Source organism: Rhineura floridana, unplaced genomic scaffold (genome assembly GCF_030035675.1).
Source record: "Rhineura floridana isolate rRhiFlo1 unplaced genomic scaffold, rRhiFlo1.hap2 scaffold_50, whole genome shotgun sequence".
Taxonomy (NCBI): domain Eukaryota; kingdom Metazoa; phylum Chordata; class Lepidosauria; order Squamata; family Rhineuridae; genus Rhineura; species Rhineura floridana.
In genome coordinates, this window is record NW_026902509.1 from 8,227 (window position 1) to 25,000 (window position 16,774).

Here is a 16,774-nt window from a genome sequence, read left to right on the forward strand (position 1 = left end):
GCTTGCCTCCTGGGTCATCAGGATGCGCTCCTTCGGCCTCCAGCAGTTGGCTTGGCAATGGGGGGATCCGAGGGTCAGTCGGCCCGTGGACCACTGGATGATGGGGTCATGCCGCTAGAGCCATGCCAGGCCCAGCATGACCGGGAAGTGGGGTGCGGCAGCCAGGTAGAACTGGAGGCTTTCCTCGTGCTCCCCCAGGGCCATGTCGAGCGGCACTGTCTCCTGTACTACAGGGCCCAAGGCGAGAAGCCGGCCATCAATAGTCTCCACCAGGAGGGGGTGGTGAATGGGTTGACTAGGAACCCGGTGGAGCTTGGCAAAGGACACGTCCATAAAATTGCTGGTGGATCCTGAGTCCAGCATGGCGGGTACTTGTAGGGTCCCCCTTCCGGGGACTGTCAGTGCGATCAACACGGTCAGATGCTTGGGCGGTGAGGAACTGAGGTGGCGGGCCCCTTGAACCATGAGGTTGCCCCGGCTCAGGGGCCTGTGAAGGCCGGGGCATGGGCGTTTCCCGAGGCAGGGGCTGTGGGTCGTTTCACGGAACACTGGGCTGCAAAATGTCCCGGGGCCCCGCAATACAGGCAGAGGCCCTGTTGCCGGCGTCGCAGCTTTTCGGCCGCAGAGAGACGTGGCCGAGCCCCTCCCAGCTGCATCAGTTCTGCCGGAGGTGTAGGGTCCTTGCCGACAGGCTCCAAGGGCCCAGCCACTGGGGCTGATGCTCTGTAGACTGGCCGGGGTCGGTTGGCAGCACGCCTGCTTTCCAGCCTCCCGTCAATCTGGAGACACAGGCGTATGAGGGCTTGCAGGGTTCCAGGGCGCTCCACCCTAGCTAGCTCATCCAGGAGCTCATCTGACAGCCCCTCCTGAAACTGGTCCATGAGAGCGGCTTCGTTCCAGCCCAGGGTTTGTTGCAATAGACGAAAGTCTGTTACATATTCCCCCAAGGGGCGTCGGCCTTGCCGCAGCCTGTGTATCCGGCGGTTGGCTGTGGCAGATTGGACTGGGTCCTCGAACATAGCCTTCAGTTCTCTGGTGAAGGCGGCTAGGTCATTGAGCACGGGGCTCCGCTCGAGGAGCAGGGGCGTGGCCCATCTAGCTGCCGCCCCAGTGCAGAGGTTAATCAAGAATCCCACCCGGGTCTTATCATCTGGGAAGGCCGCTGGGCGTAACTCCATGAAGAGCTGGGCCTGGGCCAAGAAGGCTGAGAGCTGGTCGGAAGCCCCAGTAAATTTCTCTGGGAGAGTCACAGGGCACTTGGCTCTCCCTGTAGGGAGAGGGGGTGGGGCTGCTGCTAGCTGGGTTTGCAAGCCTTGGACGGCCAACAGCAGCTGGTCTACTTGTGAGCGCAGGAGCAAGTTTTCCTGCTGGAGTTGCTCCATGGTCAGCACTTCCCCCACTCCTTTGTTGCCTGCTTTGTTTGGGCTGACTGCAAACTGTCAGCTCTACACTGCCTCAGCAGTGTCAGGGGGGGCTGGAAATTCCTGGGTCTTTGGCAGGGAAGGAAAGTCCTTAGCCAGCAGTCGGGTTGTAAATCTGCCAGGCCTATCCGAAGCATACTTGCCGAGTCAGCAGTCCAGAAGCGAGGTCAGTGGAGGTCCGGGATCAATTGCCAAGGAGGTCAGTCAAAGAGATGCTGCAGGGAAACTAGGTCTACACAAAGCCACGCCTGACGTTGCAGTCAGCAACAAGCTGCAGCCAAGGTGTGCCTTATAAAGAGCAGGATGGACAGCAGGTGTGAGCCCTCAGCGTTTGGGCCTTAAGGAGACAGGCCTGCCTCTCTTCTGCCTGACCTTCTGCTGTCTACGTTCTGCAGGTGAGTGGAGAGTATCCTGTTCACTGTCTGTGTCTGGCTGCAGGGCCTCTGCTGTCCCTGGGGTGCTCTGCAGCTGAGGGGCAGAAGGAGCTGGATTCTCAGGAGGCTCCTCCATGTCTCCTGCTGCTCCTGGGTCTGCTGCTGTTACTCCCGAGTCATCCTCATCTGAGGAGTCCTCTGACGGGGCCATGACACTATCCCCCGCCCCACGACCAACCCTCCGCCTCCCGCCGGGGCCCGGCTTATCCGGGTAGCGCTGGTGGAAGCGCCGGACCAGATGAGGGGCATGCACCTGCGCCGCATCTTCCCATGAGCGTTCCTCAGGGCCGTACCCCTGCCAGTCTATGAGGTACTGGAGGCGGCCCCGATGCCTCCGGGAGTCCAGGATCTGCGCCCCTTCGAATTCCTCTTCCCCGTTGACTTGTATCGGTGGTGGGGGCCGTGGTTGACTACCCAAGGGTTGAGGCGGGAGAGCGGGAGTCAGCAGTGATCTATGGAAGACAGGGTGAATGCGGAAGGAGGCAGGGAGTTGGAGCCGGAACGCCACCGGGTTAATTTGCTGGGTGATCCGGAAGGGACCTGCATTCCGAGCCTCCAGCTTGTGAGACGGCCGTTGCGAACGCAGGAATTTGGTTGAGAGCCATACCCGGTCGCCTACCTGCAGCGGCGGGCCTGGTTGGCGGTGGTGGTCAGCAAAGCGCTTATACGTGTCCTTGGCCTGCTCCAGCTGCTTCTTCAGGACTGCCTGCAGGGCTTGCAACTCCTGCAGCATGACATCCGCAGCGGGGACCGGCGACAGGGGTCGCACTGAGGGGAAGAATCGGGGGTGGTAGCCGTAAGAGGCAAAGAACGGGGTCTGGCACGTGGAGGCATGCACGGAGTTATTATATGCGAACTCCGCCAGCGGTAACAGATCCACCCAATTGTCCTGTTGGAAGCAGGTGTAACACTGCAGGTATTGTTCGACGGTGGCGTTGGTACGTTCTGTTTGTCCATCTGATTGAGGGTGGTGGGCGGAGGACAAGTGGATCTGGACGTTCAGGGCCCGAAACAGGGCCTGCCAGAACCGGGTGGTGAACTGGGCTCCTCGGTCAGAGATCAGGTGGTCGGGGAGGCCGTGTAACCGGAAAACCTGGGTCAAGAACAGTTGCGCAGTTTCTGGGGCAGAGGGTAGGCCGGCACAGGGGAGGAAATGGGCCATCTTGGTGAACAGGTCTATGACTACGAGGATGGTGGTCATTCCCCGGGAGGCCGGTAAGTCCGTGATAAAATCCAGGGAGACCGAGTGCCAGGGCCCGGGGGGGGTAGGCAGTGGGAGCAGGAGCCCCGGGGGCTTGCCGGGGTGGCTCTTGGCTCGCTGGCAGGTATCACAGGCCGCTACACAGTCCTTGACGTCCGCTTGGACCCGGGGCCACCAGAAATCCCGTAGGACCAGGTGGAGGGTTTTATACCTTCCAAAATGCCCTGCCGGCTGGCTGTCATGGCAGAGGTGGAGCACCTCTCCCCGCAGAGCTCCCGGGGGAATGTACAACCGGTTCCGGTGATACAAGAGGCCCTGCTGCAAGGAAAAGGGGCTGTCCTGGGCAGGCATCCCGGACTGGAGCTCTCGCTGCTGGGCCAGGGCATAGGGGTCCTTTTGCTGCTGTTCCTGCACCCGGTCCAGGAGGGGTTGTGGCTGGTGGGTAGCGGCGAAGTTCTCTGGGCGAAGAATTGGGCGAAGGGGGTGATCGACCTGCTCGGCTCGGTATTCTGGCTTGCAAGAGAGCGCGTCTGCTAGAGTGTTTCGGCGGCCAGGGAGGTAGGTGACCGTGAACTGGAACCGGGAGAAAAACAGGGACCACCGGATCTGGCGTTGGTTCAGCCGTCGGGCGCTTTGCAGGTGCTCCAGGTTTCGGTGGTCTGTTTGTACCTGGACCGGATGGCATGCCCCTTCCAGGAGATGACGCCAGGTCTCGAAGGCTACTTTGATGGCCAGTAACTCCTTCTCCCAAATGGTATAGTTCTGTTCCAAAGCGTTGAGTTTCCGGGAGTGGAATGCACAGGGGAGCAGGGACTGCTTGCTCCCCACCGGCTGAAGTAGGACCGCTGCCACTGCCTTATCCGATGCATCGGCCTCCACTATGTAAGGTCGGGTAGGGTCGGGTTGCTGGAGGATGGGTTCAGATGTAAAGGCGTGTTGGAGGCGCCGGAAGGCCTGTTGAGTGGCCTCGGTCCAAACAAACTTCTCTTTGCCTCAAAGCAGGTCTGATATGGGCGTGGTGAGTTCGGAGAAGTGGGAGATGAACCGGCGGTAATAGTTGGCGAAGCCCAAGAAGCACTGCACATCTTTGGGGCTTCTCGGAGCGGCCCAGTGGAGGATGGTCTCAATTTTGGCGGGGTCCATCTGGATACCCGAGGGCGAGATCCGATGGCCTAGGAAATCCACGGTCGTGAGGTCAAAGGCGCATTTTTCAAGCTTGGCGAAGAGGCGGTGCTCCCGCAGGCGCTGCAGCACCGCTCGAACGTGCTCCTTATGTTCCGAGGGGTTCCGCGAGTAGATCAGGATGTCATCCAAGTAGATCACCAGGAAGCGGTCTAGGAGGTCCCGGAAGATGTCGTTCATGAAGTGCTGGAAGACGGCAGGCGCGTTGCACAAGCCAAACGGCATCACGGTGTACTCAAAGTGCCCATACCGGGTGCGGAAGGCCATCTTCCACTCATCGCCCTCCCGCATACGCACCAGGTTGTAGGCCCCTCTCAGGTCTAGTTTGGTGAAAATGCGAGCACCCCGCAGCCGCTCTAACAGTTCTGGGATCAGGGGCAGAGGGTAGCGATTCCGAACTGTAATCTGGTTGAGGGCGCGGTAGTCATTGCACAGCCGGAGTTCCCCACATTTCTTTTTGACAAAGAGGACAGGGGCGGCTGCAGGGGACGTGGAAGGGCGAATGAACCCTTGGCGCAGGTTCTTGTCGAGGAACTCTCTGAGGGCTGCAAGTTCGGGTTCTGACAGGGAATAAAGCCGGCCCACGGGAATCTTGGCTCCGGGGAGCAGATCAATGGGACAGTCGTAAGGACGATGGGGCGGCAACTGGTCTGCCTCTTGCTTCCCAAACACATCCGCGAACTCCCGGTACTGTTCCGGTAAGGCCTCGGGCACGGAGCTTGCCTCCTGGGTCATCAGGATGCGCTCCTTCGGCCTCCAGCAGTTGGCTTGGCAATGGGGGGATCCGAGGGTCAGTCGGCCCGTGGACCACTGGATGATGGGGTCATGCCGCTAGAGCCATGCCAGGCCCAGCATGACCGGGAAGTGGGGTGCGGCAGCCAGGTAGAACTGGAGGCTTTCCTCGTGCTCCCCCAGGGCCATGTCGAGCGGCACTGTCTCCTGTACTACAGGGCCCAAGGCGAGAAGCCGGCCATCAATAGTCTCCACCAGGAGGGGGTGGTGAATGGGTTGACTAGGAACCCGGTGGAGCTTGGCAAAGGACACGTCCATAAAATTGCTGGTGGATCCTGAGTCCAGCATGGCGGGTACTTGTAGGGTCCCCCTTCCGGGGACTGTCAGTGCGATCAACACGGTCAGATGCTTGGGCGGTGAGGAACTGAGGTGGCGGGCCCCTTGAACCATGAGGTTGCCCCGGCTCAGGGGCCTGTGAAGGCCGGGGCATGGGCGTTTCCCGAGGCAGGGGCTGTGGGTCGTTTCACGGAACACTGGGCTGCAAAATGTCCCGGGGCCCCGCAATACAGGCAGAGGCCCTGTTGCCGGCGTCGCAGCTTTTCGGCCGCAGAGAGACGTGGCCGAGCCCCTCCCAGCTGCATCAGTTCTGCCGGAGGTGTAGGGTCCTTGCCGACAGGCTCCAAGGGCCCAGCCACTGGGGCTGATGCTCTGTAGACTGGCCGGGGTCGGTTGGCAGCACGCCTGCTTTCCAGCCTCCCGTCAATCTGGAGACACAGGCGTATGAGGGCTTGCAGGGTTCCAGGGCGCTCCACCCTAGCTAGCTCATCCAGGAGCTCATCTGACAGCCCCTCCTGAAACTGGTCCATGAGAGCGGCTTCGTTCCAGCCCAGGGTTTGTTGCAATAGACGAAAGTCTGTTACATATTCCCCCAAGGGGCGTCGGCCTTGCCGCAGCCTGTGTATCCGGCGGTTGGCTGTGGCAGATTGGACTGGGTCCTCGAACATAGCCTTCAGTTCTCTGGTGAAGGCGGCTAGGTCATTGAGCACGGGGCTCCGCTCGAGGAGCAGGGGCGTGGCCCATCTAGCTGCCGCCCCAGTGCAGAGGTTAATCAAGAATCCCACCCGGGTCTTATCATCTGGGAAGGCCGCTGGGCGTAACTCCATGAAGAGCTGGGCCTGGGCCAAGAAGGCTGAGAGCTGGTCGGAAGCCCCAGTAAATTTCTCTGGGAGAGTCACAGGGCACTTGGCTCTCCCTGTAGGGAGAGGGGGTGGGGCTGCTGCTAGCTGGGTTTGCAAGCCTTGGACGGCCAACAGCAGCTGGTCTACTTGTGAGCGCAGGAGCAAGTTTTCCTGCTGGAGTTGCTCCATGGTCAGCACTTCCCCCACTCCTTTGTTGCCTGCTTTGTTTGGGCTGACTGCAAACTGTCAGCTCTACACTGCCTCAGCAGTGTCAGGGGGGGCTGGAAATTCCTGGGTCTTTGGCAGGGAAGGAAAGTCCTTAGCCAGCAGTCGGGTTGTAAATCTGCCAGGCCTATCCGAAGCGTACTTGCCGAGTCAGCAGTCCAGAAGCGAGGTCAGTGGAGGTCCGGGATCAATTGCCAAGGAGGTCAGTCAAAGAGATGCTGCAGGGAAACTAGGTCTACACAAAGCCACGCCTGACGTTGCAGTCAGCAACAAGCTGCAGCCAAGGTGTGCCTTATAAAGAGCAGGATGGACAGCAGGTGTGAGCCCTCAGCGTTTGGGCCTTAAGGAGACAGGCCTGCCTCTCTTCTGCCTGACCTTCTGCTGTCTACGTTCTGCAGGTGAGGGGGGAGTATCCTGTTCACTGTCTGTGTCTGGCTGCAGGGCCTCTGCTGTCCCTGGGGTGCTCTGCAGCTGAGGGGCAGAAGGAGCTGGATTCTCAGGAGGCTCCTCCATGTCTCCTGCTGCTCCTGGGTCTGCTGCTGTTACTCCCGAGTCGTCCTCATCTGAGGAGTCCTCTGACGGGGCCATGACAAAAACAATAATAATAGCCAGGGCTGGCTCTAAAGGGTGACCAGGTGGGGCCCTGGCTGAGGATTGTTGCAGCGGATCACAGGGCAGGAGCTTCCGAGCCACCCGCCACTCCCCCGCTTCACCTACCTTTCTCTCTGCTGCTTTTTGGCTGCGCACACTGCGTGCTCAGGATTGCCATCAATCAAGATGGCGGCCAAGGTTTCCCTAAGGGCTGAAGCCTCTGCCGCCATCTTGACTGATGGCAGTAACACGCATGCATGCCATCAACCAAGATGGCGGCAGAGGCTTCAGCCCTTTAGGGAAACCTTGGCCTCTATCTTGATTGATTGCAACACTGCGGAGAGAAAGGTAAGTAGAGTGGGGGAATGGCAGGCAGCTTGGGAGCTCCTGCCCTGCGATCTGCAGTACCAGTTCTGCCACGAATCGCAGAAGGGGAGTGCTGGGGCCCAGGGCAGGCTGATTCCCAAGGGCCCTGGCATGCCTGGGGCTGGCCCTGATAATAGCTAACTTTCTGGGGGCTTTTTGCCCATTAGTGTATTTACCCAACACCATTAGTGCCATATTATCTTATGTTGCAGCTGTTTGTTTCTTTCTCTGTATAATATTGATATGTTTTATTGTTTTAATATTTTATAGTTCTGGTCTTTGACCGTAATAAATGATTGACTGATTGATTGATTGATCTGCTGTTCGCAAAGAAATACAGGCTATTGAAGTTTTCGTGATTCTTGCTGCTTCATGGTATTACGGCAGACCTGTTCCAAATGAACAGCCTTTCCCAAATCCCACAGGATACCAGAGGCTGCACAACTTTAAGGCCTATTAAAATAAGTTCTACTCACCTAGGGTACAACTGAAGTGTAAAAGGTGGATCTCAACATGATCAACTATTCCTGACTCTTTGATTCTGAAAGCTAATAGTTAAATTAACATAAGAACATAAGAACATAAGAACATAAGAAGAGCCTGCTGGATCAGGCCAGTGGCCCATCTAGTCCAGCATCCTGTTCTCACAGTGGCCAACCAGGTGCCTGGGGGAAGCCCGCAAGCAGGACCCGAGTGCAAGAACACTCTCCCCTCCTGAGGCTTCTGGCAACTGGTTTTCAGAAGCATGCTGCCTCTGACTAGGGTGGCAGAGCACAGCCATCATGGCTAGTAGCCATTGATAGCCCTGTCCTCAATGAATTTGTCTAATCTTCTTTTAAAGCCATCCAAGCTGGTGGCCATTACTGCATCTTGTGGGAGCAAATTCCATAGTTTAACTATGCGCTGAGTAAAGAAGTACTTCCTTTTGTCTGTCCTGAATCTTCCAACATTCAGCTTCTTTGAATGTCCATGAGTTCTAGTATTATGAGAGAGGGAGAAGAACTTTTCTCTATCCACTTTCTCAATGCCATGCATAATTTTATACACTTCTATCATGTCTCCTGTGACCCGCCTTTTCTCTAAACTAAAAAGCCCCAAATGCTGCAACCTTTCCTCATAAGGGAGTCGCTCCATCCCCTTGATCATTCTGGTTGCCCTCTTCTGAACCTTTTCCAACTCTGACAAATTGCTGACAGCTGCGAAGTTTATAGAAAAATTACAAGAGAAATCAGATGCTTAAACTATGACTGCACCATTATTAGGGATCCAGTTTCATCACACACAGCTCTTCAGCCACGAGATGAAGAGTCACTTGTCTTCTAGGAACACATTGATGCAAACACAGCTCAGAGCTGTTTGTGAACTCCTAACTGGTAATGCCTCTGCTGGGGGCTACATGAGCTCCAGAAGCGTTTTCTACAATTCACACTTTCCTTCAAAAACTGCTGTGGGAGGTGAACCTTAAATGACTTTTCTGGACAGCTTTCAATAATGTTTCCAGGCTAGGTCAAATCAAAGAGGAACTTTGCAATGCTGGCTGGTTAGCTGCTTAATTGCCAGCTGAGAAAGATAAGAATGGTTGTTCAAATTTTGGAAAGGGCACAAAGATTTTTAGCTTCATTTTTAAAGATGGACCAGTGCAACAATTTTCAAAGTGATCTTTGTACCTAATCCACATACTAAGACTGAGGAACAGAGTGTTTTCCTCAGCCCAATGTATTCTTTCCACTCTATGGTTGATCTATAAGCAGGCAATTTTATAATGTTGCTTTACTGAATTGCAGTAAGATACTTGAATTTTCTTCTACATCTTCACTATAATTTTTCAAAGCTGAATATCTTCTCCTGTTGCTGTTCAGCTGTGTAATAATTTCAGTTAAAATTCCACATTGGATGTCAATGAACTCTGATGACCACACGGTTATTGACCTGTGTGTAAATAGTCCTGACTACTTAGGGATTTAAATCTTGACAAATGGGTTACTATGCTGAAACCTGATGTTGAAAATGGATGTACAAACTATTGGCTAATTTCAGGCAATAGAATACTTGGAACTCGTTTCTCCGTTTCTTCCTGTTTTTACTTCAGCTGGTGAGAAAAAAAATTATTACAATGTTAACTTTGGATAACATAGTGATGATGATGATGTGCACCTGAGTGACTTTTAAAAAAAATATCAAAAATATAACTGAGGAAATAAAAAAGCTTATTTTGTGAAAAGTATTAAAATGTTTTTTTCCTGAAGAACCTTATTTTTGAAGCTTTCTTTTCCTAGGTTACAGAATAAGTAATAATTTGAAATATTACTTCAAATACACCTAGACTCAAGATGAATTTGCTATATTAATTGAAGAGGTCAGACACTTCTCATTTGTAGACGATACTAAGACCAAACTACAATTGGTGTGTGAGATCCGTGATTGGATCTCCTGATATTTTAAGTTTTATTTAAAAGCAGAGATGTGTGTGTTGGGGAGGAGGGTCTGAAGTAGATTGGAACAGCTGAACTGTAGGTACCCCTTCCTTTTTGCAACATTTCTCTGATCTAATACCCCCACCCTGCCCTGCTGCTATTTTTCCTGCTGGGAAAAAATATGTGTATCTGCTCATAAGGATGTTTTCTTTTTAAAGAAGCCCATACAGATTTGTTGCCTGTTATATTATTATCAGTGCTTTTGAGGGGTAAAAAAATGAGGTGCTGGTATTCATATCTTGATAAACCTGCTGTGGATGCCAGCACAAAATGGCTGCCATGGGCAGCAAAAAAAGGTGCCAGTATTCAATATCAATGAGTACTGTGAGTGTCTCAAAAAAGCATTTATTATTGTTGTTGTTGTTTTAGTTAATCATTGTTATTCTCGCAGAAATCAAAATTCACATAAAAGCACGAAGAACCTTTTTTTTGCACAGAAGGGGAAATTCAACTACATATGTTTTCACCTGTCACTTTAGTACTGACATGGGCAAAACTACACATGCTGTAATTCCTCCTTCTATGTAATTCTGCAATAGGGGTGGAGTCATCCAGGGTCTCAGGGGGTCTTAGACCCTTTACTTTTTTGGGAGCCAGGTCCCAGGAGGATGTCTATGTTTCCAGTATCGTACAAGCCAATCAGCATGAAAGGGCAGTGTGTAAGCCACTGAAAAGAGTCCCAGTGAGTGTCAATTGCAAGCAAACCTTTATTACTTCCTAATCCAAAAAGCTAAGACAAGTTGTGCAGAAAAAGAGTCAGTGAATCCTGATGATAGCATCCCATCAGCATCATCAAGCAGTTTGGTAGCTGCAGGAGATAAATATATAGACACTGAATTCAGTATCTGAAGCCATATATTGGACAGTGAGAAAGGACCAGAGCTTGAAAGATTATTTTTAAAAAGTAATAAATAACTGTTACATTTACTTGGCCCCAAAAGTAGTAATTACCATTACAACTACAACTGCTCTGAAAGTAACTGATTTCTTTACTTTTCCTCCAAAGTAATCACTACAATTACATTTCAGTTACTTTAAAAAAACACCTACTAGGTGCTGGCCTTGGCTGCTGCACATCCAAGTAGTCTAAAACAACATTAAAAATAAACAAACACATACAGAGGTAGTAGAATAATTATTTTTATTCATAAGATAGCAATGGTGGTCTCTCCACTGATAAGTGTGGTGGGGAGGGAGGCTGAGGCCACTACTCAGATCTTTGCATGTCAAACCGAGTGCAACCCCCCCTCAGCCACCAAGCATAATCTAACCACCTCCCGGACCCTGCCCTGCCACCAACTAAGGGACACTCACTCAAGCAAACATTTTCCCCTGAGATGCAAAAAGTTAAAATACTGCAAATGCAGCACAGTAGCCAGAGAGGGTGGTGGAGGCCACTTTGTGTGCCAAGTGCAAACACAGTATTCACACACACACACACACACACACACTGTCATCTTTCACCTCCACAGTTCTTTATCTCCATTCTGCTGCTGCCTCCTTCTCTTCCTTTATCCATGTTCTTGACCTCTGGATCCTTTTTCCCTCCACTCCATTCTTCACCACCACTATCATTTTTTTTAAATAATTGTTTTCTCCACTCCACCCTGTCTCACTCTCCACCTCCTCCCTCGTCGCCTCCTACCCATCCACAGAGTATGAGGAAAGAGCAACACTGCACAGAAGCCCAGTTTGAGGCACATGATTTTCATCCACAAATCAGAGGAGCAGAAGACTTCCCCTGCTCCCCCCCCAAGTAATGCCCCAAAGTAATTCTGGAAATGTTACAATTACTCCACAAAAGTAGTAAAATTACTCCTAGCTCTATTACAATCAAAATGTAAAGGAATTACCCACTCGTTACTCAAAAAAGTAATGAATTACAAGTAATTCGTTACTTGTAACTAGTTACTTCCAAGCTCTGGAAAGGACAGTCAAATAGTGACAGTGATAGAGAAGCAGAAAGTAGTATTCATGCCTGGTCAGATTATTCTATAATCAGAGAAGGTTATATCATTTTATAAGGGTGTGGCTGTGACTATTATGGAGAGCCCCTGCACTTCTGAAATTGCCACTACACTACTGCTCTGCAACATTTACTTAGAAGTAAATCCCACTTACTTACCCATTTAAGAGTGCATAGTAGGGGTCACCAACCTTTTTTGACCAGGAAGCACATTTCAAATTTTGAGAGAATGCTAAGTCACACAATGACAGCCATGGGGCATGGCATAGTACAACATAGCTGCTATGGGGGGGGTGTCAAGGCATGACACAAAATTAGAGAAAGTTGCTGCCCCCCCCCCAACAACCTCATGTTTACCATGGGAAGTCAGGTGTGTCCTGCTTCTGGAGATATAGCTGTTAAAGGCATAAGAACCCTGTTTTGCCCAATCACAATCCTAAATCAAAGCCTAGGCTGCCATCGCATTCCCACTTATCTGGGAGTAAGCCCCATTAAACTCAAAGAGACACTTCTGAAGTAGACATGTATATCATTATACTGAAATTAACTTAATAAGTGTCTGGCTTTAGATCCTGCAGAGCAGGAGATATACCCAAATCTCTTTGCAAAGTTTTCACATGTCACATGTATCATTTGAGAACGTGGCTCTTTAACATCCACCAGCACTTAGTAGTAGTGTTTGCAGAAAATAACTTCTAGGAGGTACATGATCTCAGATGAACCCACTACAAGAAAGATGCTCTCTGATGGCTGGCAAAAAGGAAGGGCAAATTACGGATATTCCAGGGGCTACTAGAAATTAGGATAGAAGCAAGAAAAGTGGACTAAAGTAGAGAGAGGAAAACAGTAGCTCTTTAGAACCCCAGGGATTCCTATTGTCTGGTATCCAAACAAATCTCTTATCAATCTCAGCTCTGACTTCACTCATTAACTGATAACACTGACAGGCGGGAGCAGCCAACCTGGCTGATTTCACACAAATTGCTTAGAAGGTTGCCTGCACATTTGCTTCATAATTTTCTTCCTAGGAGGAGTACAGGCTTTTAAAAAGAAAGCCCAGAGATTAGCAATCTCTGGTGCATAGGACTACAGCCTTAAAGGTACAGGATACTTATTATGCCAGAGGTCACCAATCTTTTGGGGGCCTATGGGCACATTTGCAAACTGAAGAAACTATTGTGGACATAACAATCCTTGCAGCCAGGCACACATCACAATCTATTCTAATAGGTAGAATAAAACACTTCTTTAAACCCTCATTTCAGCATGGGGAACTTCTGGGCACCAGGTGACTCTCCAGGCACCAGGGAAGGCCTCTGTGGGCATGTGTGTGCCCACAGGTGCTGCATTGGTGACCCCTGTCTTAAGCTCTGGATCTGACAACCCTACATCCTATATACTAAGCATGAACTCATTCTCTGAGTGTGAAACTTTATTAGGGTTCCTGGGTTCCTGGCCTGAGACTGATCCTGTATCTTTAGGAGAAGAGAAAGCCAGCCAAGTGCAGGTGTTCTTGCAACCCTGTAATGAGAAAAACCACAAGGTGGAATTCTCCCTTCCTCCTGCACAACTTTTAAAGATACAGAAGACCTCTTGGAGGCTGGGCCTGGCAACCAAGAGGTCTTCTGTATCTTTCAAAGTTGTGGAGGGGGGAGGGAGAATTCCACCTTGTGGTTTTTCTCATTACAGGGTTGCAAGAACACCTGCACTTGGCTGACTTTCTCTTCTCCTAAAGGTACAGGATCAGTCTCAGGCCAGGAACCTGGCAACCCTAATCCTTATGTAGCCAAAACAGCATAAGCCATTCACAAGGAGGGAGGGATAACAGCAGACAAAGAGAATCCCAAAATTTACAGAAGTATAAAATAAATGGGGGGGATATAAGGGGGGAAGAACCACCAAACAGCCCAGTGAGGATTGAGCATGTTCAGTGGTCACAGAATACTGACTGACTTAATTAAGGGGGGGACATAAAACTAGGGAGGAGGGAGAATGGAGTGGAAGAGCGTATGGTTGGCTAGCTGGAGCCTCTTTGAGAGAGCTGTATGGCCCTGCAGGGGCATCACTACCGGGGTGCGGAGGGTGCGGAATGCACCCAGGTGACACCCTGAGGGGGGTGACACCCAGAGCTGCCCCACCCCGCACCGTTGCCCGGCAAAGGAGCCAAGAAGCGCTCCGGGTCGGCGCAGCCAACTCCTCCTCGGAGGCGGGCGGGCAAGACTGAAAGCAGGAGCCCACTCGCTGGTGGTGAAGCCAGGACGGGCCTTCCACCGCCAGCCTGGAGCGCGTGGTGAGTCCATGCATGCACAAAAACAGCCACCCCGTCCATGCACCTGGGAGGGCGCGCGCTGGAGGTCCACACCCCCCCGCACTCCCACTAGTGACACCGCTGTAGCCCTGAGAGGCAATATACAAATATATAAATAAATATGAATATAACCCTGAACAGGACTATTCCATGGTTCCTGTTTGTACTAATAGCAAACTCAAGTGCAGTTGTGATAGCCATATAGCCAAAATGGTTCTACTAAGAAATAAGAGGGAAGTATCTGCACGCTTAGGACAGGTAGTGCATGCAGACTTTTTGCTGCCTGAGACAGAGCAGCAAGTGGTGCATTCCTCTGGCCCCTATTAAGTTATCTTTGCACCCAATACAGAAAATTACACAAGTGTCCCTCCCTGAGAGTAGAAATGCAACAATCATAAATTAGATAGCTAACAATTTGCTGCCCATCATGACACCTGCTTAAAGTGGCTGTTTCCCTCTCTCTCATGATAGGGCTGGCCTTATATTCAGGCTATTCTTCATTAGGGATGGAATAAGTTGTAGCATAGGTAGGGATGGATGGGGGAGAAATTTGCTAAAATTTGTTGTCTTTGTGTATCAGTCTTGTTTGCTACAAGCTTCTGCAGCTTTTCCCAATACCAGATTTAAAAAAAAACACAGCAAATATAACAACCTTGCTATCGACAATATCTTCTATCTAAACAGCTGAAATGTGTATTCCCTTCAACTTTCGTGTCATTGAAGTGATGATAGTAACCATTAACATTCATTGTTTGATTCTTAACCTTATATCTTTTTTAAAAAATTCAGTCAATGAAATGGCTCACTGATTAGCTTCTCAGTGTTGTTCTTTTGTCACTAGTCTGTTGTCTCAGGCAGGCAAAAACCAATCAGGTCAGCAGTAGTGCACATTGAATAACTGACCCAGGTGAGGCGCGGGAGGGGGAAGAAGTTTTTTTTAGGTCATCATTTCTGTTTTCTAGTTGGTTGGTTGGTTGATTTCTAACAGGCTAAATGTAAGGACAAAAACTCAGCAGAGAGCAGCACTGAAGGCTTCAAGATAAAGTGGGTTCAGTTTTCAATGTTCACAGTTACATTGCAAAGCTGGAAAAAAAATCAGCACAAGCCTCATTTAATTACTTGGAGGCAGGGGATTTAGTTGACTCTCCTCACACAGCCACACAGTAAGCCCAAGGCAAGAAACCTACTTGATGGGCAATTACCTGGCTCATTTATGTTTGAATTATTATTATTATTATTATTATTATTATTATTATTATTATTATTTATTACATTTATATACTGTCCCATACCCGAAGCTCTCTGGGCGGTTTACATCAGTTAAAAAATAACAACAAAGACCATCAGTAGAAAGAACAAAACAATATTTTTTTTGCAATGAAAAGGTTGAAACGGTGAAAACAGAACATAACAGATAATGAATTAACACAAACCATAACCAGCTGCCACTTGGCAAAATAACCGAACTGGCACCAAGAAATGAGCTACATCTCTAGGCATAGGAAAGGGTGAAAGGAAGGCCTTTACTCTCTTTTCAAGTGACAAGACACCCAGTCCCACATCAAAATACTTTTGACCACTGCAACCCTTTAGTTATATATACATCTCAGAAAGGGAGGAAAAACTGAAATCTTTTTCAGTGTAAACTACCAGTCATCCTGCTTGTGGTTTCCTTATGGTGGTCTCCCCCAGCTGTTATTTCCTTGTAACTTAAACTGGATAACAAGGCCTAGAACAATCTAATGCACCTGGGATTTAATGCTTCTGAATTAAAAGATGGCTGGCTAGGGTTTAGAGTGATTCACTCTGTTATTTTAATTGTTGTTGCTTTTTTATTTTAAAAAATACCGATTGTAAGTCATGCTTGAAATTGTCAAACTGAAGCTCAGGGTTATTTGGGGGAAGGAAGGGTGGGATAAAAATTATAGCAACAACAACATAAAATGGAGCTGAACCATGGGCCCCCTGATTTATAAGTTGCTGCTGTTGTTTACTTAGTGAAGCCAAACAAGTATAAAGGAGAGCTGTAGAAAATTATCATATGCCTTATAATGATAGGACATACAATTTATATTTTTATTTTGTAGAAACATAAATAGGACGACGATGCCTGAACCAGTTACTTTGTGCAGTGTTAAGAAAATTGGAGAAGACAACTATGCCTTTGAGGCGGAAGAATCACGTATGATGTTTTGCATTTTATACACACCTTGACTTGCCAGGAAACCTCTTCAATACACATTTGTTTATATCATTTCAGGCTCATGTTTTTGGAAAGTATTTGCTTGCCCAATTACTACTGCTCCTCTGGTTGGAAAAGATTTTTTTTAAAGTGCCAAACAAAAGATGGGAGGAAGGTGGGATGCTTAAAGGAGGATTGCCCTATTCCTAGCTCCAGCATGCAATACACTAATAGGGGGCAAGGGGGCATGGCAAGGGTGATCCTCTCATTTAAAGCCTCTTTCCATTTCAGGTACCTCACGGCCGGTTCTAAAGGGCGGCCAGGTGGGGCACTGGCCTGAGAGGGGCCCCTGAGGGGCCCCTGCGCTTCCCCTCTGCGATCCACGGCAACAGCCGTGGATTGCAATGCAGGAGCTTCCACCTGCCCTCCATTCCCTCGCCCCACCTACCTGTCTCCTGCCCTTTAGCATTGCCCTTCATAAAGATGGCGGATGAGGTTTCCCTAAGGTGCTGAA

The 16,774-nt window shown here is 50.1% G+C and overlaps 1 long non-coding RNA gene across 3 annotated transcripts in view; it reads left to right on the plus strand.

The window, feature by feature from the left end:
- The first annotated feature begins 9,287 nt into the window (after positions 1–9,287).
- Positions 9,288–16,774, plus strand: part of LOC133375363 (uncharacterized) — a 9,155-nt gene continuing 1,668 nt past the window's right edge. For all 3 annotated transcript variants that reach the window (XR_009760177.1, XR_009760176.1, XR_009760175.1), the window contains exons 1-2: positions 9,288–9,422; positions 16,166–16,260. This is a non-coding gene — a long non-coding RNA (uncharacterized LOC133375363). The remainder of the gene's footprint in view (positions 9,423–16,165; positions 16,261–16,774) is intronic.